Source organism: Maniola jurtina, chromosome 1, assembly GCF_905333055.1.
Source record: "Maniola jurtina chromosome 1, ilManJurt1.1, whole genome shotgun sequence".
Taxonomy (NCBI): domain Eukaryota; kingdom Metazoa; phylum Arthropoda; class Insecta; order Lepidoptera; family Nymphalidae; genus Maniola; species Maniola jurtina.
In genome coordinates, this window is record NC_060029.1 from 13,456,454 (window position 1) to 13,479,834 (window position 23,381).

Sequence of the window (23,381 nt, forward strand, 5' to 3'; positions counted from 1 at the left end):
TAACAATTCTAAAAACCTATATTTTAACAAAATTTTATTGAATTGGAAATTTAATTCATTGACGCTTGATTTTTACACGACTGCCCCAAAAAAAACGGGTGGCATATTTCAGGATTCAGATATATTTGTATGTGAGTTTCTTAGTCTACCATAACTTCTAAATGCCTGAACAGATTTTCATTGGTATCTTTAGTATCGTTACATCATCCCGAGTGACATTGGTTATAAATTTAAAAAAAATCGATGTGGCGAAGGACTGTATCGGGAAATTTTCTAATATGAAATTTTTACTTTTTCGTTCGTTTTTGGCAAGGCAATCAATTTCCAAACGCCACGGTCGCGCGCTGCCTGAATCCAGCGGCTCCATGCACCTCGTTTGTTGTCGTCTCGATCTTCTAACGCTGCGCTTCCCGGTGCAAGGTTCAAATCCTAGCACCGTGGGACGCCAATGTCTATTGGTTTTTTCGAACTATGTGCCTAGCCTACATCGGCTTCACAACCCGTTCAGCTATGTTGGTTCTCATACTCTGGTTCTTCAACGGATCTCCTCATTTCTTAACCTATACAAACAGATAAATCAAAATTTAAAACAGATAAATTGAAAAACAGATAAATTAAAAATTTACAAACCGACAGCTCATTAAAAGTTTAAGATCGATATTCAACCATGTCAGCTCGGCTAACCGCTATAAAACTACTTCGTGATCTTCATGCTTTGAAGCTATTGGTCCACAGGTGTGTGCGTCTGGCTAGACAGGCAATGCCCTGCCCCTAAACCGAAGCTGTGGTAACTGGTAATATGAATCTCCACAATACACTCAATACAAGTTAGTTCTGCCGCAAATAATCTCGCAAGACTAGTTTCAACCCGAACCTTCATTTTACTGTCTGTTAGGTTTATGAATAACCATCGATGTAAATAACTATGGAGGACTTCGTCTGTGTTGGTATTAGCTGGCGGGCGTGCTCTGCCTTTTTGGAGTGTTTTTTTTTTTTTGTTAAAACTGACTGGAAAGCGCTCTAAGGGGGTGCCGTGCGTATGTCGGCGAGCGCCGGCACAGACGGGGTCCATACTTGTATAGTTTGATATAGCCAGACGAGAGAGAAAAAAAAACAACTATGCGATGCCCGCGACTTCGTCCGCATGGATTTGAGTACTTATTTTAAAAACCCTGTGGGAACTTTTTGATTTTTCGAGATAAAAAGTAGTCTATGTACTCCATGATGTATAGCAAGATTCAGCTATAGTTCATCCACGTGGAATGCGGTTATGTGGAAACTGTGGAAACTTTTGTTTTTTTTCTGGAATAAAATGTGTTAATAAAGGTGGTTACCTACGTGTTAATTATGAATATGTTATCTCCATTCCGAATTTCAGCCAAATCAGTTCATTCATTGCGAAGGAGTAACGAATATCTAATCATTTAGGATTACGATATTAGAATGAACTTACTCATCAATTGACTTGCAGAAGTTAATTTAAGGGTATATGGGTCGGGTACCTAACTAATATCCTTTAACTTAATGGGCCCTTATCCCTTTCGAGGTGTTTCAGTTTGTAGCAAGCTTTGTCTAATGCTTTTAATCACCAAGTAACATAGCTTATCGGTGCAAAGCTTTCTAGAAATTATTTTAAGAGGGATTTGGAAATCTACAGTATCTTAGGTTGTTACATCTAGTTTATTAGATAAGTACTTCTTATTTCAAGATAGTTTCTCATTGAGGAATTCCTTAGTTCAGTGGTGAAAGTACCCGTTCAAAGCTAGCCCGCTTCCATCTTAGGCTGAATCATCACTTACCACCAGCTGAGATTGCTGTCAAGGACAAACTTGAATAAAAAAAAGGATGTACATACTTCGTGTATCGGTATAAGAAAGTACATTGTTATTCTCATGGTTAAAAGCCGTAAGGACCCACAGGTGTGCGTCTGGCTAGACAGGCAATGCCCTGGGCCCTAAAGCGAAGCTACGATAACTTGCAATACAAATCCTACTCCGCAATAGCTGCCAACTTAATGATTGTAATCGTACCTACATCGCAAGTTATAAATTGGGGTTACATCGGTTCACTGTAGAAACTGTTTGAGTTTCTAATTTACCAACATAATTAGAGAGAGAGACAGCGCGTGCTGTACCTTCGTTATTTTATAAAAGTAGAAAGTTTCTTTGCGTATTGCTCCCAACACAGGGTGACTATGAGGTTTGGACATGGTGGCTTTGGGAGATAACTCTTGAATTAAGACCACAAAGTACCGCTGCCATAGATTAAGTTATCAACAACAAAAATATTGCTACGTTCATGTTTACGGGAGTATTGTTGGGAACTAAAGCACATCTAGACTTCTAGAGAAACTCATCCAAACAGCTTCAACTAGATAGATCGGCCAAGTTATATGGGCCTTGTATTGTGCATATGCTCATTATCAGCACCGTTCAAATATAACTTTTATCACGTTAAAGTAAAGTCGCTTAAAAATTTGGAACTCGCGTGAACTATTTTCGACTCCATCCCAAACACAGAACAACACGGTGTAAAAATTGAGAGTAGATTCGCTTCGTGCGATATTGTTGTGTCGTGTTGATGGAAAGCGATGTAAGGGTAGCCACGCATGCGCAAGTCCGAGAACAAACATTCCCCTCCGAATACAGACGTTGTTCGGCAGATACACACGCCGCAGGCTTTTCTATACCTGCGCGTTGTTCATAGATTAAACTAGGTTTTAATTTAGACAAATATATGTATGAAATCCTTAGTTTTACTGTGTTATATACAATTTTGTCTCTTGTTCTTCGTTTGTTTAGTGAAATATGTTAATAAAATGGACTGTTTAATACAATGCTGATTTATTTATGTGATGAATAAGTGATACAAGCATAGTTTAAAGTCGGTGTTGAGGCTGCTGTATAACATAATCGTCGATTGATTTTGGTAAGCGAAGTTTAAGCAATTTTCTCATTATTGTTTTGAGTATCTATTCGGGTTTGTATTTTATTATGTATGTATATATATATATTTATTTTGTTGCGGTTTTGTAGGCACGCTTTGTTATTATACTTATTAGGTACATTCAAATTTATAGATTGCCGTATGGGATACTACAAGACACTAATTTTCTAAACATCCTACATTTATGATTTATCCGTATGTTTAAATTAAAGCCAGATTTAATACCCTTACGCCAACCGTTTTATGTATTTTTACAATATTTCATCTTCGTGTATTCTTTTTTAATGCAATCAAGCTTTTTTAAATCAATGAAAATACTTACTTATACCTAAGTATATAAAAATGTCACGTCTCACAAGAAGTTAACCAAGACAATATTTTACTTAGTCAATAGGTAATTGGTCCATAAAATATATCTAAGTTAAATTAATTTACCTACTAAATACGAGTATAATGTATGCAATCACAACTTAATATTATAAAGGCGAAAGTTTGTATGTGTGTGTGTATGTTTGTTTGTTGTGTGTATGTTGTGGCTGAAATTTGGAATGGAGGTAGATATTATCCTGGATTGGCACATAGGCTACTTTTTATCCCGGAAAATCAAAGAGTTCTCACGGGATTGCGGAAAACTTGAATCCACGCGGACGAAGTCGCGGGCATAAGCTAGTAGATAATAAATGTGGATCATGGAATCATGTGGAAACATCAGCGTGGATTATTATTAATGTTTAAAACCGTTAGGGGAAATAATTACACAACCGAAATCGAATCCATTTCTTCTTTTTTGATAGACGCCTACTATATCACTACACAACAGGGGTCATCATTCAAACTGACTAAATATACATAATGTGGTTACCTTTTGCTGGAAGACCCAATATTATTTACCGACCTTTAGCTACAGATTACAAAATACCTATCCATTTTAGGTTCAGATTTCAGATCTGTATTAAAAATATTATGAATACAAACCTTTTTCGCTGGATATGTAGACAACCCTTTCACTCTTTACATAAATTATGTACAACATAGTCAGACCGAGTCCGCCATGTACTAGAGAGGTTGAGTTTTTAATATTGCACGAACAACTAGGGTCCACGATAACACAAAGAATTGGACGTAGATAGATTGCGTTGCTTCCTCTGCTCTGCCCGGTTTCGTTGGGGTTCGGTGTATGTCCGACTGATTTTTAACCCATCTATTTATCCATCCATATCCATACTAATATTATAAATGCGAAAGTGTGTCTTTCTGTCTGCTTGCTACCTTTTCACGGCCCAACAGTTTAACCGATTCTGACGTTTGGTACAGAGTTAGCTTGTATCCTGGGGACGGACATAGGCTACTTTTAACCCGGAAAATCAAAGAATTCCCATGGGATTCCCAAACACCCATCCGCTCAACCGATTTGATGAAATTTGGTAGCGCGATAGCTTGCGCGTCCATGTTATTGACATAGACAACTTTTTATCCCAGAGAATCAAACAGTTCCCACGGGATCTTTAAAAACCTAAATCCATGCGGATGAAGTCGCGGGCACCCTCTAGTTCCTACTAATTCCCAAATTTCTTTCCAAATAATTTAAGCCACAGTGGTCTATTTTATCAGGAACTTACAGGTCTCTATTTTTACTCACTTTCATAGTTCGATGGGTCGACAACTGGTAAAAATTAGGCGTAATTCAATGGATTTAGGAACTTGAATCCATTCATTTTGATTTGTACTCATCACTCACAAAATTCACCACCGTCATCATCATCATCTCAACTTTACTGAGCAATGGTCTTCTAATGACGGAATGCGACAGTTTTTAAGTTAAGAAAGTGCAGATTGGCAGACTTCACACACCTTTGAGAACATTGTGGAGAACACCGTTGCAGGTTTCCTCATGATGTTTTCAATATTCAATTGATTATAAAACGCATTCAAATGAATCGCGCAAAGCCGTAGACGTCAATAATTTCAACAGTTCCAAGTAAAGTAAAAGTGTAGTGTACATCACAATTCCGACCTTCGTCCCAACAGCCTCAACGTGGAAGCCCGAGAAATGCTGAAGCCTTAACAGAAACTACAGTTTAATGCCAACAGGTAATGTGACCTTCGATCAGGCGATTCAAGAGCTGTGTGCATTAATTTATTGTTACATAACTGCGGGTCAGTAAAAAGAGGTATGGTTTCATAAATAAACTTTTGTCTGGTGGTCTTCGGCCGTGGTTAGTTACCACTCTACCGGCAAGCGATCCGGTACGATGCCGTATAGAAATCAAAGGCGTATATGGGTTTGATGAAAACTGCCGAACCCTTTCCAGGTTAGCCCGCTTCTTAGACTGCATTATCACTTACCACCAGGTGAGATTGCAGTCAAGGGCTAACTTGTATCTAAAAAAAAATCTAGCGACCCGCCCTGGCTTCTCGCGGGTAGCTTATTACAATTTTCGCAGGGATCTCTCATTTATTTGAAAATAAAAAATAGCTTATGTCACTCAGGAATCTACATTATTCCTATTTCATAAGCTTTCTTGTGGTGAAAGAATTTTCAAAATCGGTTAAGCAGTTCCAGAGATTACTACATAATCATTATGGTCATTCCATAGCCGGCTCACTACAGAGCACGAATCTCCTCTCAGAATGAGACCTCTGGCCAAGTGCAGATTGGCAGACTTCATACACCTTTGAGAACATCATGGAGAAGTCTCAGATGTGCAGGTTTCTTTACGATAATATATTTTAACTACTTACTTTAAAAAAGTTAGAGGTGTGTGCCCAGGATCGAACGCTCAGCCTCCGATTATGAGGTGGACGTCTTAACCACTAGGCTATCACAGCTAGTAGCTCTACAACGCTTGTATTTTAATGGTGTCACGCCACTTCAATAAACTTTCGCCCAATATGGAGTTTGGTCACGTGCGATCTTTTATCCGTTTGGTTTATATCTGTTTTCATAACAAACTCGTAATATTTCAAGATGGATTATGCTATTTACTAATAAAAACTTTGGCTCTGCTTATACATAACATATACATACCTAAGCAGTGCCAAAATATTATGTAAAAGTACAATAATTTCACTGCATGTATTATTACTTTAAGTTAATCACGCTAATATTATTATAAAGTCGAGTGTTTGTTACTCTTTCAACACTACAAGACGGATTTGGCTGAAATTTGGAATAGAGATAGATAATATCCTGGATTAGCACATAGGTTACCGGAAAATCAAAAAGTTCCCACGCGATTTCAAAAAACCTAAATCCACGCGGACGAAGTCGCGTGCATCGACTGGTAATTTCATACATCGCACGCTACTCCAAAAAGTTAGAAGCGTGTATCTGGAATAGAAACTGGACCACGGGAGGCCGATATCGTTTTTTAAAAATATAAATAAAAGACATAGTGGAACCCTAAAAAAGAAACTAATTGGAAAAATTTCTCTCACTAAAAATAAAGGCGACGAGACTTAAAACAATAGATTTTCCTTTCAAATATCCTTTCACCCGAAATTTTCTCTGAACTGAATTTTGTATTTTTCATTTTTTGGGGGCTTGATAGAAATTAAACCCGATATCTTTGTATTCTAAATCAAAGCTTTGTATATTTACTAAAAGTGATCTTAATAACTAACTTTATGATAACTTTGCTAAAATCGACTTTTCATAGACCCTAATAAATGTTTTTCTTTTCTTTATTTATTTAGGGACTTTTATATCTAGGTACATGTCAGCCCCATTATAAATAAGAAATGTTGTGTAAAAGAAGTTGTCCTAACTGTCTTGTTGGTTTAGTGCTTAGCATGTTCGACTTTAGGTGACAAGGTTCTTGTACCCTTGAAAGTACAAGGACAAAGCGTGTACCTACGTATTTTATTTTCTACATAATTCGTTAACAAAATTATTTCAGCTCGGGGTGTCTGTGTCGTGAATTTCGTTAATTTTTGAAGATTAAATAAAATTCAATCATTATATACCTACTGTTATCTTCCAATACTACGATATCTGGTGCGAGGTCACCACTGACCTTGGGACCCCAACGTCGATCGGTTTTTCTATGTGATTGGCCTTTGCCACTCAGCTTCGCAACCCACTGAGTTACGTCGATTACTCTGGTTCTCTTACGGTTCTATTCATTTCTAATGTGATCAAATAGAGAAACTCCAAGCTTAGCTTTCTTCATCTTATGAGATCTACAGTTAGCGACCATGTCATAACTGGAGAGATGGCGTCAACCGAGTCGCTAGGATTAGGTGGGTATAGCGAATAACTGAGTAGACTCCTGCAGTTATAGTGGAGCGGTGCGGGAAAGGTGACAGTTGTCTCAAGTTGATGAATCACTGAGATCTCACCTCACGTCGACACACCTACCTACAACAACCTACTCAGTTATGCAATATGTAATTAGGGCTAAGATAATAATTTATACCAAAGGTACGGTAATCTTGCAATATTTGCCCTCGTAAATATCGTCAGCTATTCATTATTTGACGTTGTATTCGAGTACCTAACACTGTAAATCTCACGAACACCTTAAGGTGGAAGCGACGGTGAAGCACTGAAACCTTTAAAAGATCCTTCAAAATTCCAGGTTCCCTCGCGGCATACCTTTCGTTGTTCATAATTATATCTAACTGAGCATTATATTATTTTGTGCTTATTATAAGTTTTTTTATTTTTTAGATAAAGAATATTAGTCATGCTATTCATGACTTATATTCCCGTTTCCCCTCCAATTAAGCGTTAAGCTTGTGCTAGGAATAGGCATAGATATGTAAATAGGTACGACACTAGTGGGGTTTGAACCGCCGACCTTTCGGAATTCAGTTCGCTCCTCAACCGTTGAGCTATTGAGATTCTAGACTTCTTTTACATCTCACCTATGCATCTCACAAATCACAATGTTGATAAAAATTGAGTTGTTTTAGAACTCAATTTTGTCCATATTATTATATCCTACAGTCAGCGCGGCGCTCCAAGCGGGCACCTTACGATATTAAAATATGTAGTACTGAATTTTTGATTTTGAATCAAGTACATTTAAGTTCATTTTTGCTCTGACATCATTGTGCTTCAAAGTTCGATTCTATCTATTGGTCGGATGTAAAACCTCATCCCTACTAAGCATAGGTAAACTAAAATGAGCAGGTCGGTTTTAAAATATTCATACCTAACCTAAAGGTCGAACCGTTGTTAATTCAGAGTTGATTTAAAATTAAAAAGGCTTGCCTCAAAATTCATTTCTGTGCAAAAATACCTTAGTAAGTTACCTTGTAGAACTTAAAAGGTAAACCGAATTCTTTTCTGGAGAATGTTTCGGAAATGTTTCTTTTTCACTTAAAAGAACGCGTACAATTTTATTTTACTTTAAGCATGGACTTAGAAATTTTCTAGGTCTATCATTTTAGGTCTGACTTTAAAACCTATTACGCACGTTCGACTAGTCATCCAGCTACTCAGTCGAATGGATACAGAAATTCGTTTATGTCGCCATTATGTCGACTACCCACAGACTAACATAAGTCAGACTAGTCCAAACTGCCCGAAGTTCTTAATCAAAAGCTCATGAAGCTTACCCACTAAGAACTACTTACAGTATTTAATGAGTTTTACCAGTCATAAAAAAGATTTTACGATCAGTTCTTGTATGTAAAAGTTGTTTTCAAACCTGAATTCGCGAATAAGTAGGTGCAAACTGGGAAACTACATAATTCAGAAAATCTGTAAACCTTCAATCTCCTTATCCCTTTTTGTTTTTCTTTAATATCGACATCATTTAATATGTATTAGGTATCTATACTTGACTGTATATCAAGAAGCTGACACTAAATCTTTCAAAAAGATTCATGTAGCCTCTCTGTTTATTATTGATTCGCATCGTTTATCCGATTGAGTTGAAACTAAGTACAATTGCTGTTGTGACTTGCGGAAAGGTTTCTGACGTACCTAATAGGTACAAGAGGAGTCGTGGAGTTGCTTTGCAAAGCGTGGTGGGTATTATCTAGTGTAGTATAAATAGAACTGCGATCCCTAAATGCACCCATAAATACTCATTTATGCAAATGTACCTTGACTCGATGCTCGAAGGTAGGTAGGTATATGTTGGTATGCAAATGAGGTTTCCGGTGGCTTGCAGTTACAGCTCAAATTAACGATGCGCGAATCGCAGCACACAGGTAGCTGTAATTTCAGTGCCATTGTTCTTTATATTATCAGCTTTAAATGCAACTATGTATATTACTATTACAGTCTACCTATGCTTGTACTGATTTCGACTTCCTTCTGTGCAATCGCGCTCCACCTTAGGGTGCATCATCACCTACTTGGGTGTGACAGTAGTCCAGCGCATGCCTATTTACTTAAAATAACACACAAGATATCTACTTGTTTTGATACCTCAATTTCTCATGTATATACGGACCTTGTCCAACACATTAGACAAAACTTAAATAAAATGATAGTAGGTACTATTTGAAGAGACTTTATTTTTCTACGATATGAATGTTTTCTGCCCCTTAAAACTTTTTGATAATTCTGATTTTAACACAGCTACAGTGGAAGTTCAGCAGGTCGCTATTATATAATTACTTTAGAAAAACCGCGTCGCACATAATATTATGCCGCGAATGATACAAACTAACACGGCATTAACGTTCCAAGTCAGTTTTTGGTTTCAGTTCTAAAAATTCGATACATTACACCAAAATGTTACATACAAGTCAGTCTCCAGCTTAATATGTTATTTTGGTACCTAAAGTAATCTATCATTCATTTTGAAAATTTAAAGTTCTGGTCAGTAAATCTAAAAATAAGTAGTACCTACAAGCATACAAGTAGGGGTTAATTAAAGTTGGAATTGACATATTCAAATAGGTATTCATTTCAAATTCAAACTACGTTTTATGAACCTACGCAAAGTTCTGTGAATGAAACTATACAGCGGGTCTATTTCCGTTCCCATTTCTAGCGGAAGTTACAATTATATTCACGGGAGAGAGGAATTATCGAGTGGGTATGATTAATCTTTACGTGAGATTGCATTACTCATTTTAATGGGTTTTTTGATAAAAAAAAATTAACTAAGATAAAGAATTACCTAAAGCTGGAATTGACATATTCAAAAAGATATTCATTTCAAATTCAAACCACATTTTATCAACCTACGCAAAGTTCTGTGAATGAAACTATAGGTAGGTAGGTATACAGCGACTCTATTTCCGTTCCCGTTTCTAGCGGAAGTTACAATTATATCCCCGGGAGAGAGGAAACATCGAGTAACTATGATTAGTCTTTACGTGAGATGACTTCTATCTTTTTATGTTTTTTTTTAGAAAAAAGAAGTACTTACCTAAGTATTTGAACTAGAAAAAGTTCAGTAGGTACTTAGGTTGGTACTTTTAAATTAAATTATGAAATGCATATCTACAACTGGTTCGGAATGCCCTTCCTACGGGAAGGACCAACAAGAAACTCGGCGGGTGCTCTTTTCAAAGATTCGATTTAAAATATGCTATGTATAAAAGTTGCAGTTACTTCTATTGCGCTTTGCTGAGGCCAGCTCGAGTCATATCCGAATCAAGTCGAGTTTTTATTATTTACGATTTTTTCAGGAGATTCAATAGATTTTTTAAACTTGAATAATGGCAAGTCTAAAATTAAGTAGCTAAGTAACTATTTGTCGCTAAATTTTCTGAGCAAAAGCTTCTGTTGTTCTTGATGACCTGGCTGGTACAGTAATGAGGGCTGAGGTTTTATTTGGAGATCTTGGGTTCGATTAATCTACATAACTGACATATTTTGTAGCACAGTTTTCACGACAATAAGGCAACTTTTAACAAAACGTCAAGTCTTCGACGTCACTGGCAGGCGTCAAATGTTAGTATATTTGACGCAGATAGCCCTAATGTAGCCCTATTTTGTATGATTTTACGTCACCATAGCCTAGTATTTGAGATATCGTTGATTCTGACTCAAACCGAGATTTCCCTCACTCAGATAGTTCACTCTAGTTTTTAGCGAATAAATCCATATCCATACTAATATTATAAATGCGAAAGTGTTTTTTAATTAAAAATTTAAAAAAAATGCGAAAGTGTGTCTGTCTGTCTATCTGTGTGTCTGTCTGTCTATCTGTCTGTCTGTCTGTCTATCTGTCTGTCTGTCTGTCTGTCTATCTATCTGCTACCTTTTCAGGGCCCAACAGTTTAACCGATTCTGACGAAATTTGGTACGGGGTTAGCTTATATCCCGGGGACGGACATAGGCTACTTTTTATCCTGGAAAATCAAAGAGTTCCCACGGGATTCCCAAAAACCCATCCGCTTAACCGATTTGTATGAAATTTGGTGCCGATGTAGCTTGTTATTGACATAGGCAACTTTTTATCCCAGAAAATCAAACAGTTCCCACGGGATCTTTAAAAACCTAAATCCACGCGGACGAAGTCGCGGGCATCCTCTAGTACATCATATACGAAACTAGCACGTATCGAATAAATACAACAACGGGTTCGATTGTGCAGTGACAGAAGTTATAGAGTGAGTCGATTTCCGTTTTCAGCTCTCGCGGAAGTTTTAAGATTGTTTTCGCTTCGAAGCGCAAATAGGACACTATCAAAGCTGTAAAAATTTTATTATCCGTGCCTTGATATTACAGTCACAAGTGTAAATTAAAAATTTATAACACCCCCGAAGGGAAGAAGGTTACAGTAACTAAAAAAAAGCTGATAACTTTCAAACGGCTGATCCGATTTTCTTGAATTATAGCTGAGAACACTCTCCTCTCGATCAAGCCCCCTTTCAAACAAAAAAAAATTAAAATCGGTTCATTAGTTTAGGAGCTACGATGCCACAGACAGATACACAGATACACTGTACCTACACACCTTAAACTTATAACGCCCCTCTTTTTGGGTCGGAGGTTAAAAATAAAAGTTATTGTAGCAATCTCTAAACCTACCAAATAATTTTGATAAAATAATTCCCTTCTAGTATTTAAACTGCGTTTTTTGATCTTATTGAGATTTGTATGCAGTTGGCAAAGCTGCTGCGTTCAAAATTATTTTTTAGCATTTCCTCTCAAAATACAGAAATATTGAAACCATTTTGAATTCAGTTCAGGAAAAGTTAAAAGCTTATTTCCCTGTCAGAGGATATGGCCCATGGGGCCGTTTCCGATAGTAATTTGCTGTCGCTTCCGGTACTGTAGGTAGGTAACTAGGTACTTTATTTTCTATGTTGTAGGTTTTATATCTTACCTACTATCAAAAAGGAAACTATCTATAAAGAAAATTTCTGACTCACTGCCTGGCTTTTCAACGTCCAGTCCAAATCCTTAGACCTAAAATTTGACACAGAGGGTTGCCTTTATAATGACAAGTAATAAGACCAGATTTTTTGAAAACCTCACGCGATAGGGAAAAGAAAGGAGTTATTTTTTTTCTCGAAGGAACCTTCTGGCTGTCTTTAGTAATAATATCTCAGGAAAGGTAACTCTTAGGAAAAAAATCATAAAACCATTTTTGTAGGAAATTTTAAGATCTACAACTTTGGTTTGAAATTTTTTTTGATAAAACTTACCGTTTTCGAGAAAACTCCAAAAACCTAAAATTTTGACCTTTGACCCCCGAATAACTTTTGTAGCACACATAGGATCGATGGGGATTTTTAAAACTTTATTTGTAATGGTAACCCCCAGCTCTCCACCAACATTTGGCTCAGTGAGAATTATTGTTATTTTAAATGTCTATATTGACCGGACTATAAAAGAAATACTTTAATCAAAGTGTCAAAACCAGTCTCTTGTTTTTTACCTGATACCGGCCGACCTATAATAGACGAAGAGAATATTATGGTAAAGGAAAAGCAATATGCTTGATATTATTGGATCTCCTGGATAGGGAGGTTTTTCAATATTCCATAAACTCACGCTTAATTGCCTTAATATACTTTCATCGGAAAAAAATATTCTCTAGCAATTTGTATGAAGCGTTGAGGACATGATGGGTTTATCGAATATTCTAAAAATTATGTGAAGAATTATTATTAGATCTTCAATCATTGTTGACGTGACAACGTCTTATAATTCGATAGAGCCGGCTGCACGCACGAAAAAACATGACTCATGCGGCGTTACCTCGCTCTGAGGCGTTCCATGTAAGGCTTGAAGTGCAAGCGAGAGCGCGGAACGAGCGACAAAGAAGCACAATCGGCCTTTGTTGTCACCGTTGTCACGTTAAACTATCGTCAGTAAACCGACTTTACAGACAACCAATTTTTTTTTATTTGAAAAAGTACCATAAAATAAATTTTCTTTAAAGAAGTTTTAATAAACAACCTAAATAACAAGTGTAAATTAAAAATTGAAGGTTACAGTAACCAGAAAAGAGTTGATAACTTTCAAACGGCTGAACCGATTTTCTTGGATTATAGTTAAGAACATTCTTGAACAAGCAAACTTTCAAACAAAACAAAACTAAATTAAAATTGGTTCATTAGTTTAGGAGCTACGATGCCACAGACAGATACACAGATACATAAATAGTAACGTCAAACTTACAACACCCCTCTTTTTGGGTTGGGGGTTAAAAAGGCAGTTTTCAATTGGACGAGCTTATTTTCTTATTTTTCCCCTAGCGATTATAATACTCCATTCTTCAAAGACGACTCTATTAACACTGTGTGTGTGTGTGTTTGTGTGTTTGTGTGCGCATGCTTGTGTGTTAGATAGTAGCTATGGTATCTAAAGTATAAGTATACTGTTGTTACTTAGTAGACTTACAGTACATTCTGTAAGGCAAGGCAATACGTCATGAAGCCAGCCCTGAAAGATTAAAGGCAGCCACATTTCTGTCCATGTTCTGTCCATCGATGTTATATCGATGTTTTCATTATATGGATAGGCCCTTCGAAGATAAAAAACGCGCTCAACAAGTCAATAGAATTTGCAAAAGTCTCTTGACTTTGTCACTAGTGACTTTAATTTGACTTTGGCTAATATTCTTATTAAAAAATGACGTAAGATTCAAGCGCATTTTTGGAGTCGGATTTATATGGGAAAGGCTAATCCATATACATCGATGGTTCTGTCATACTCTCAGTGCCATATAGATTTTTTAAATTACTTAGATGTATCGTACAGGAGTCGTTGTCTTACAAAGCATTCCTCGCTAGGCCTTGCCTTTGACATAGCCTAGGTCAATGTGTAGTCTGCGCACTTGGCCTACTTAGTAAACCACTTATCTACTTACACTTGGTAGAGACCAAGATCTAAGTATTGATTTTATTTATAAATAATCTCACGCTTCAAGTAGGTACGTATTTTTACCAGTAGGTATGTGGAAAACAAAGAGCTGAAGAGATGGTGGAAAATTTTAAGCAGGTACAAATCACCACCCATATTGTAAACGTGTGTTCGATTGTTGGTTTGCCCTTCAATCACATCCCGAGCAACGGATCGACGTGATTTTTCGCATGGATTTAGTAAAAGTGACGTAGATTTTAAAAAAATCCGGGGAACTGTTTGATTAACCACGATAAAACACAACCTTTGTTATTCTCTAGATCCACTATATACATCATTACAAAAAAATCTTCGAGTTTAAAGTCTGAATTTTAAGTTGCTTATGGGCCTCCTGCATGTCTAACGAGTGGTTCATCATCATTACATTAATCAAGCACTTCCTCAAAATTTCCCACGATCTCTAGGAGTATGGAACTTGTCATGTATTTTATTTTAGTTCAAGCGTTTTCGATGGAGCCCTCAAAAATACAAAGGGCAAATTCTCGATATGTCTACTCGAAACGAAACTATGTTACAAGGCGCTTTGTGTCTATGATCCACGAAATACTTGAGACAAAGGGAGACAAATAAACGAAATTGCTGTTTGGTATTTACGCTGTAATGTGGTTGTTAAAGGACGTCGCTCTCATGTCTCATGTTGTATCTATCCAGTGTAATTTCTCAATAGAGATATAAATCACTTGTCCATAAAGACGTATTCCAAATTGTGATTGCGCGTATCACTCCTAACAACATCCTTCCATCCATCCATCCATCCATCCATCCATCCATCCATCCATCCATCCATCAGTTTGCACGGGTTCACAGCTGTTAGGCATAGGTGTTTTGGAGAGCGCGCCACTACAGACTGTCCTTCACCTTCCTTATCCACCTGCTTCCCTCCACCTTTTCAAGGTCGTCACTCCAGTGATCTTTAGATCGTTCCACACTGCGCTCACCGGTACACGGTCTTCACAGCTCACTCCAATGCGTCTGCCCTAATATCATGCATGTACAAAATATATTTGACAGAAAAACATTAGAAATATAATACAAGAGCCACGGTAGTTAAAAGCTTAGGCAATTACAACTGAGAAAGTTTGAAAGAGAATGAGATCAATGAAAAAAGCGATGTCAATAAAGTTGCCTTAAAACTAAGGAAATATAATATAATATATAAATATCCCTCACTAAAAGTAGGGTGAGCGATATTTATATATTATATTAACTTTATTGTGCGAGGGAGGTAATATTGTGTGGTAATGACACACTGATTAAGCCGCGTATAAAACACATGTGAGATAGGCACGAATGTTTATTTTGGGGATTTGGGATTTCAGCATTCTATTTGTCCCTAGATTTGTCCATTACCTTAATGATAATAGTTAATGCCTCATGGTGGTCGTAAAGAGGGTACTGCATAAAAAGGTAATTCATTAGCATCATTGATGCGGCCGAATTAAGTAGTGCCTTTGTTTTATCACCGTTCCTTACGTTTACGTGACATTTTATACTAGTCGCTTTTTACGGTGAGCGATAAAATCTCGGTGTTAGCAACAGTTAAGAGCAATGCCTACTTAGTGAGTAAATATTAACGTAAAATATTTTTAACCCCCGACCCAAAAAGAGGGGTGTTATAAGTTTGACGTGTGTATCTGTGTATCTGTCTGTGGCACCGTAGCGCCTAAACGAATGAACCGATTTTAATTTAGTTTTTTTTTGTTTGAAAGGTGGCTTGATCGAGAGTGTTCTTAGCTATAATCCAAGGAAATCGGTTCAGCCGTTTGAAAGTTATCAGCTATTTTCTAGTTACTGTAACCTTCACTTGTCGGGGGTGTTATAAATTTTTAATTTACACTTGTAATTAGTTAAATAAATGCGGTTTTAACTACACTTACACTAAAATGCATTTTTGGAAGGTTCCAGAGTCTACCAGCATATCCGACGCGAATAGATACGCTCGAAACGTGAAAATGCATTTCATACTGACCTAAGTATACCTACGTCTATAGCTTGAAACGCCTTTGACCTTTCCGGAACCGCTTGCCTTGCATGAATTATTTGCAATCAAAACTTTATATTCAAAATATAAATCTTATTCAAAGTTTTCTCACGACTTTCATATTTTCCTAACCTTTTCTTTGACATACAATTTTTATCACAGCTAGGTAGGTACTTATAAGTCCAATAACAATTATCCGTTTTATTGCTGAGCCCTGCTATCGTATGCAAATAATCTGATGAGTCTGCATGAACATACCGTTATGTTTGTCCGGCTGGACCTCCATTTCTGATAAGTGATCTTTGAGAATTTGTATTAGGTATCCACTTCACCGGATTCACAAAAGGTCCGAAAAGTAATAAACTTTACAGCTCTGTGTAGATCCCAGCAGAAAATACATATGTGGTAAAACTGATATGTATCTTCAAATTTTCAAGAGATAGAAAAGTTTTGACCATTGCCTCTATCAAAAAAATTATATTAAGTAAATCAACAAGTGTAAATTAAAAATTTATAACACCCCCGACAAGTGAAGGTTACAGTAACTAGAAAAGAGCTGATAACTTTCAAACTGCTGAACCGATTTTCTTGTATTATAGCTAAGAACACTCTCGATCAAGCCACCTTTCAAACAAAAAAAAAACTAAATTAAAATCGGTTCATTAGTTTAGGAGCTACGATGCCACAGACAGATACGCAGATACACACGTCAAACTTATAACACCCCTCTTATTGGGTCGGGGGTTAAAAATTGGTCATAAAGGTCACGCACTCATAAATATTTAAATTCCATATCGCAAAATGGAGACCGGAGAGCGCCCATTTTGCACTCCACGTGCGACGAATTATTGCATTCGATTTGTTATTTCGAAATTGTAGGTTTTAAATCACGTACAGATTTATTACAGTTTATTTTACAGTGGAAATATAAATAGGTAACATTTGTTATTTGATAAAAGAAAAATTTCCATAAAGATATTTTCTACAACCCGTTATTAAGAGGGCTCTCTCCGTCACTCGTTTCATACAATCGTAGTTCCAATTTCATTTGAATATTAAGCAACCAAAGTCCATGAAATTTTGCAGACATATTCTAGAAACTAATATCTATGTCTGTGATTTTCCAGATTTCTGTTAAAATATTCGGTTTCAAAGTTATGCGGTCTTAAAAATTTTCATACAAATCTTTGAGCCCCTGTAATTTTAAAACTACATATTTTTAGAAAAATCTAAAACACCACAGACACAGATATTAGTTTCTAGAATATGTCTGCAAAATTTCATGGACTTTGGTTGCTTAACATTCAAATGAAATTGGAACTACGATTGTATGAAACGAGTGACGGTGAGAGCCCTGTTAACACATGCGTGGGGAATAACGTTGCACACAGTTCGTTCGTACTATTGTCACAGTTCACCTACATTGGCAGGCGTCAAATGTTACCTACATTTGACGCTAGGTAGACTATGAAACGACTAGGTTTCTTGCCATCATCTCTAGCCTATAATATTTGACAGATGTCGATTCAGGATCAAACCAAGAGTTTTCTGACTATCTAGTTCACTAGTTCACAACAGAAGGAAACGTTTAAGTGCAGAAACCAACCCAGAAAGAAGAGAAGAATATTTTTACCTCAATAGAATTATATAGACTTACCGACGTACTCGAGTACATTTAAAATATTATAAATCCGAAATGAAATTGCTCTTTGAAATTGAACACCTTCAAAGGACGACTTTGGTTGACCCACTTTAGCAGTATTGCCTTTTAAAGAAAATCTTTCACCATTCCAAATGTAAGTGTATCTTGTAAGTATTAAGGTTAGCGATTGGTACCTTTTATAGGTAGTTACCTAGTACTTACCTAATTTTTACAATAAAATTATTATTTTCGCTTGAATTTAAATAATAATAAATACTTGAAATAACTCCTAACCAAATCTAAATATAATCTTAGTAAGTAAAGTAAGCAAATAATATTATTTAAAGTTGTTCGAGGCGTTATAATATAACTTCAAATACCTAACTCTCATTATTAGGTAGGTATAAACATCAAAGTTAGGAACTCTATAATGAATTATTCCATCATACCTAATTACATTTTATCTGCTTTTAGGTAGGTACTTTAACGTCGCTATTTCATTTAAAAAAAAACTTAAGCTGCCAAAATATATAAAGTCTTCTAAAATATAATAAGTAGCTATGCTAAAGTATCAAAAATGTAGGTACTTAATACATAATATACCTAACACGGTTGAAAACTTAAATAAGTACCAACGTATATTGCAGAGTCGGTTTAATAAACGAAACAACCAACATTTTGATAAGATTATCGGATAATCCGCATGAAATTTTCTCATTACAGCTTTTCTACCCGGCATTTTTAATAAACCACTTAGTTTAATTTATTATTATGGGTACCTACGTACTTACTCTAATTAGTAATTACTAATTACACACACATGATATTATGATGAAACTAGGGGATGCCCGCGACTTCGTCTGCATGGATTTAGGTTTTTAAAGATCCCATTGGGAACTGTTTGATTTTCCGGGATGAAATGCCTATGTCAATTACAGGGACGCAAGCTACTTCGGTGCCAAATTTCATACAAATCGGTTAAGCGGATGGGTTTTTGGGAATCCCGTGAGAACTCTTTGATTTTTTGGATAAAAAAGTAGCCTATGTCCGTCCCCTGGATATAAGCTATTTCTGTACCAAATTTCGTCAGAATCGGTTAAACTGTTGGGCCGTGAAAAGGTAGCAGACAGACAGACAGACACACTTGCTACCACTACTTGCTATAATTATTATCCTAAAATAGATGCAATAACCAATACTTAATACCTGCATCTATCCAACAAAATTTTTAACAAAAGAAAAAACTGACTGACTGATATAATACCTATCAAGATCAAGGAGCGAAGCCGGGACGAGCCGCGCAAAAAACTTGATTTTTTTTACTTTTTATTAAACCTTTGAGTCGTATGAAAAGTTCCATCCTAGATTTCATGAAAATTAACAGAATTTAGGTGTCTAGACGTCTGCGATGTTATAGTTACTCTACCTAATAGTTTTAAAAGCGATACCTAGTCTACAGTTTGGTAGGTACCTGAATTTGTTTCAAGCTTGAAGTAAAGTATTTCTTTTAGCTTACCAATTTTTTTTGTCATGTCTTTAAAATAAGATAAAAGCAGCTGCTGAGTTTCTTGCCGGTTTTTCTCACTAAAATCTGCATTCCGCACGTGTGGTAGAGTCACTGACGTAGCATAAGAGATACTAGTTTGTCCTAAGTACATGAAATATATTACATTTTGATTTAAATTAATTTTGTTACAAAACTGATAATTATTATAAGTAGTATATAAGTACCTGCAATATGTTGTATTTATTATTTTTGTACGATGACTTTGATTTGGTATTTTGTTTTTTCCCGTGTTAGGATATCAGATTTCATCTGTTTTAACGAAAGTTTTGCAGCTTTAAAAGTATTACCTAGTACATAGTAGTAGTAGCAAGGTTCGCAAGGCAAGCAAATCGCTATTTTAGCTATAAGGCCGCCTATTGTACAAAAATCTATTTTTTTTATACATTTCTGTGTCTTGCTGTACAATAAAGAATATTTTACTTTACTTTTCTTTACCTAATTAATTTATAGACAGTACCTACCTACCTGTACCGGTACCTAACTGTACCTACTTGTTGAAAAATATTTTTGGGAGACCAGACCTTGATCTCTCTGGTACGTGAGCGGAAATAAAAATGAACACATTATTTATGAACGGCGTACGTTAAAGACGACTATTGTTTTCGTGTCCCAGATTTAGGTCTTTGTACAGTATGTAGACCTAATTAATAAGAGCAGCGTTTAAGCCCGGCTAGAATCCCTTCCTAATAACAAATCTTCTCCATCTCCTCATCGTTTTTAGGGTTTCGTACCTCAAAAGGAAAAACGGAACCCTTGTAAGATCACTTTGTTGTCTGTCTGTCTGTCTATCTGTCTATCTGTCTGTCAAGAAACCTATAGGGTACTTCCCGTTGACTAGAATCATGAAATTTCGTAGGTAGGTCTTATAGCACAAGTAGGTACAGGAATAAATCTGAAAACCACGAATTTGTAATTACATCATTAAAAAAAAATTAAAATGTGTTTTAATATTCAAAATAAGATAACTATACCAAGTAGGGTATCATATGAAAGGGCTTTACGTATACATTCTAAAACAGATTTTTATTAGTTTTTGATTTATCGTGCAAAATGTTGAAAAAAATACCCGAGTACGAAACCCTCAGTGCGCGAGTCTGACTCGGACTTGGCCGGTTTTTCAAAATATTTTCACGAGCGAAGCCGGCACTGGTGTGGGTCAGCTAGTTATTGAATATTCTGTTGAATCTGAGTAATTTCGATGACAAAGGTACCTATTCTCTTTGAACAGCCTCGCCACCAAATCAAATCAATCAATCAATCACAGTATAATTATGTTCTAAATTGGCCAAATTCGGGTAACGGATTAAAGGGCCCCAAACCGCGAGCACACTAAGGGTAAGTCCGCACTGCGAAATAAATCTGAGTTCCTCACGATTATTATCAGTTTTTACCCAGTAGGTAAGTACCTACTTAAATGGTGCACAGAACATTCGTGGATTCTGCAACTACAGATTGCTGCGGAATTGTTCACGCGTTTTTCTTTGCGAACTCGTGTGGCTTACGTGTGGCTTCATGCAAAAAAAACGCGCGTTACAATTTTGCAGTGCGGTTTAGGGACACAAGACGCGGATCGCGTTACAAAATTTTACGCAGCGATTTTGAGTTTCGGCCCTAAGGTAAGGTAAGACCATAGGTACCAAAACCCAATTTATATCTAATTTAATAGACGCGTATTTTATTATAATTGTATCTATTTGGCGTAGACAAGCGAAAACTTGCTATAGAACCTAAATTAAATTCCTTTGATAAGGGTTTTCTTTTGAAACTAAAACACAGGCTGCCTAGGTACAGGTAGATAGGTACGCCTAGTGCCTACCTACGGCCTACGCGTAGAGCAGTATTTTGTTTTGGATAAAACTAAGATTAATTTTATTCGGTAGGTACGTACCTACTTAGGCAGATTTAGGTTCGCAAAGGTAGGTAAGGTAGGTGCCTAGTTAGGTAGGTATATAAATTGGTTATTATTTGTAAAAATTGGATAAGCTCTCTTATTTAATAAGATTTACTTCAACATAAACAGTTCTTATAATTATGATATGGTTTTCTTCAGTAATTATGGCTGTACCTTCCTAATTACAATGTTTTTAATGGAAAATATAACAATAAAAAATATCGCTCATCTAACCTTATTACTGTAAAATAATAAAAATGTAGGCTTACTGGAAATAATAAATAATGTAAGCGGTTAAGCTCATTAAGTTTTTTATTAGAGGCTCGTTTAATCATGATTTAACTTTGGACTGCCCTTGCCCGCAATGAAATAATACCTATCCAAAATACATAGCATACCTATTAGTTATAGACTCAATTTTCCTCAATGGTTGGAGAGTACCTACCTACTGAAAGCCGAGAGATCTTAGAAACAAATCAAAGCTCACACTTTGAACTATTGTTCTGTCGTACTAGGTACTACAGGTTTCTAAAAAGAAAAAGAAAACTAGCACAAGACATTACTTTCCACTGACGCGGAGCTGGGCGGAGTGGAGCGGACGGACCGTAAATTGGCCAATCACACGGTTTCCACTAATGAGGAGTGAGAATTACGAGCACTGTGATTGGCCGATTTACGGTCCACTCCACTCCACTCAGTGCCACTCTACTACTATAAGGCGATAAGCCCGCACTGCGTAAATTCACCGCTTTTCTTTGTGTGACATACTTACCTACCTATGAAAATTGTACATGGAACCGTTCGCGCGTATTTTGTTTGTATCGAGTTTGGGGTGATATACGAGTAATACCTACAGTGGGCAGATTAAAGCAAAACGCTGATCCGATTTCACCGCTAAGCCGCTTCAGAGGAGCGCAAATCCTAAGGAGCAATTAAGTGATTTAACTCCTATTCCATCAGAATGTATGCCTTAGGTCATACATAAATCGTATCAGAGAAAAGTCTTGATGACCTACTGGCCTATCTATCAATGGATCTAGATTCATCATTATCATCATCTCAACCCGTCGCCGACTAAATCCTGAACAATAGACATCCTTTAGAATGAGAAGACTTTAGGCCACAGTCCACCACGCTGGCCAAGTGCGGATTAGCAGACTTCACACACCTTTGAGAACATAATGGAGAACTCTCAGGCATATAGACTTCCTCGCGATATTTTTCTTCGCCGTCAAAGCAAGCGATACTTAATGAAAAGTTAGAAGTGTGTGCCCGGGATAGACTCTCGGACTCCCAACGAAAAGGAGGCTGTAGTTTTGACCACTACGCTATAAACACTTATTTGCCCTCAGCCCAGCAGTAGGGTATTATAGGCCGGTGCATCAAATCATAATGTCGTTGAATAGTCTGACAAACTTATTTTAAAACTAACTAACCCGCGACTTCGTTCGCGTGGATGTAGGTTTTTTGAAATTCCCGTGGGAACTCTTTGATTTTCCGGGATAAAAAGTAGCCTATGTGCTAATCCAGGGTATAATCTATCTCTATTCTAAATTTCAGCCCAATCCGTCCAGTAGTTTTTGCGTGAAGGAGTAACAAACATACACACACACACATATACAAACTTTCGCCTTTATAATATTAAGTGTGATACAGTGATACCAGTAGATATTCATTAAAAATACGAAAATGACTATAACTTTGTAATTTACTACGCCATAGTTAACCCACATTGATAGGTTCTGGATAACTAACTGGCCACTTTAATTAATTAAAGTGCACTGAGTAATGAGTGAATTAAATGCATCATTTTTAAAATCCGTAGAAACCGCCTCATTATTTACCTACGATAAATTTACCTATACCTAATACCGGTACTATAATATGATTTTCCGATAACACCGATTCATTCGTCACTAGCTGACGCCCCCGACTTCGTCCGCGTGGGTTTAGGTTTTACGAAATCCCGTGGGAACTCTTTGGTTTTCCGGGATTAAAAGTAGCCTATGTGCTAATCCAGGATATTATCTATCTCCATTCCGAATTTCAGCCAAATCCATCCAG

General features: G+C 36.6%; 1 protein-coding gene across 10 annotated transcripts in view; it reads left to right on the forward strand.

Moving 5' to 3' along the window:
• The first annotated feature begins 2,656 nt into the window (after positions 1–2,656).
• LOC123864385 (sodium bicarbonate cotransporter 3) overlaps positions 2,657–23,381 on the forward strand; it is a 38,554-nt gene continuing 17,829 nt past the window's right edge. For all 10 annotated transcript variants that reach the window (XM_045904782.1, XM_045904800.1, XM_045904808.1 and 7 more), the window contains exon 1: positions 2,657–2,928. The gene's annotated coding sequence lies outside the window, so the exon portion shown is untranslated. The remainder of the gene's footprint in view (positions 2,929–23,381) is intronic.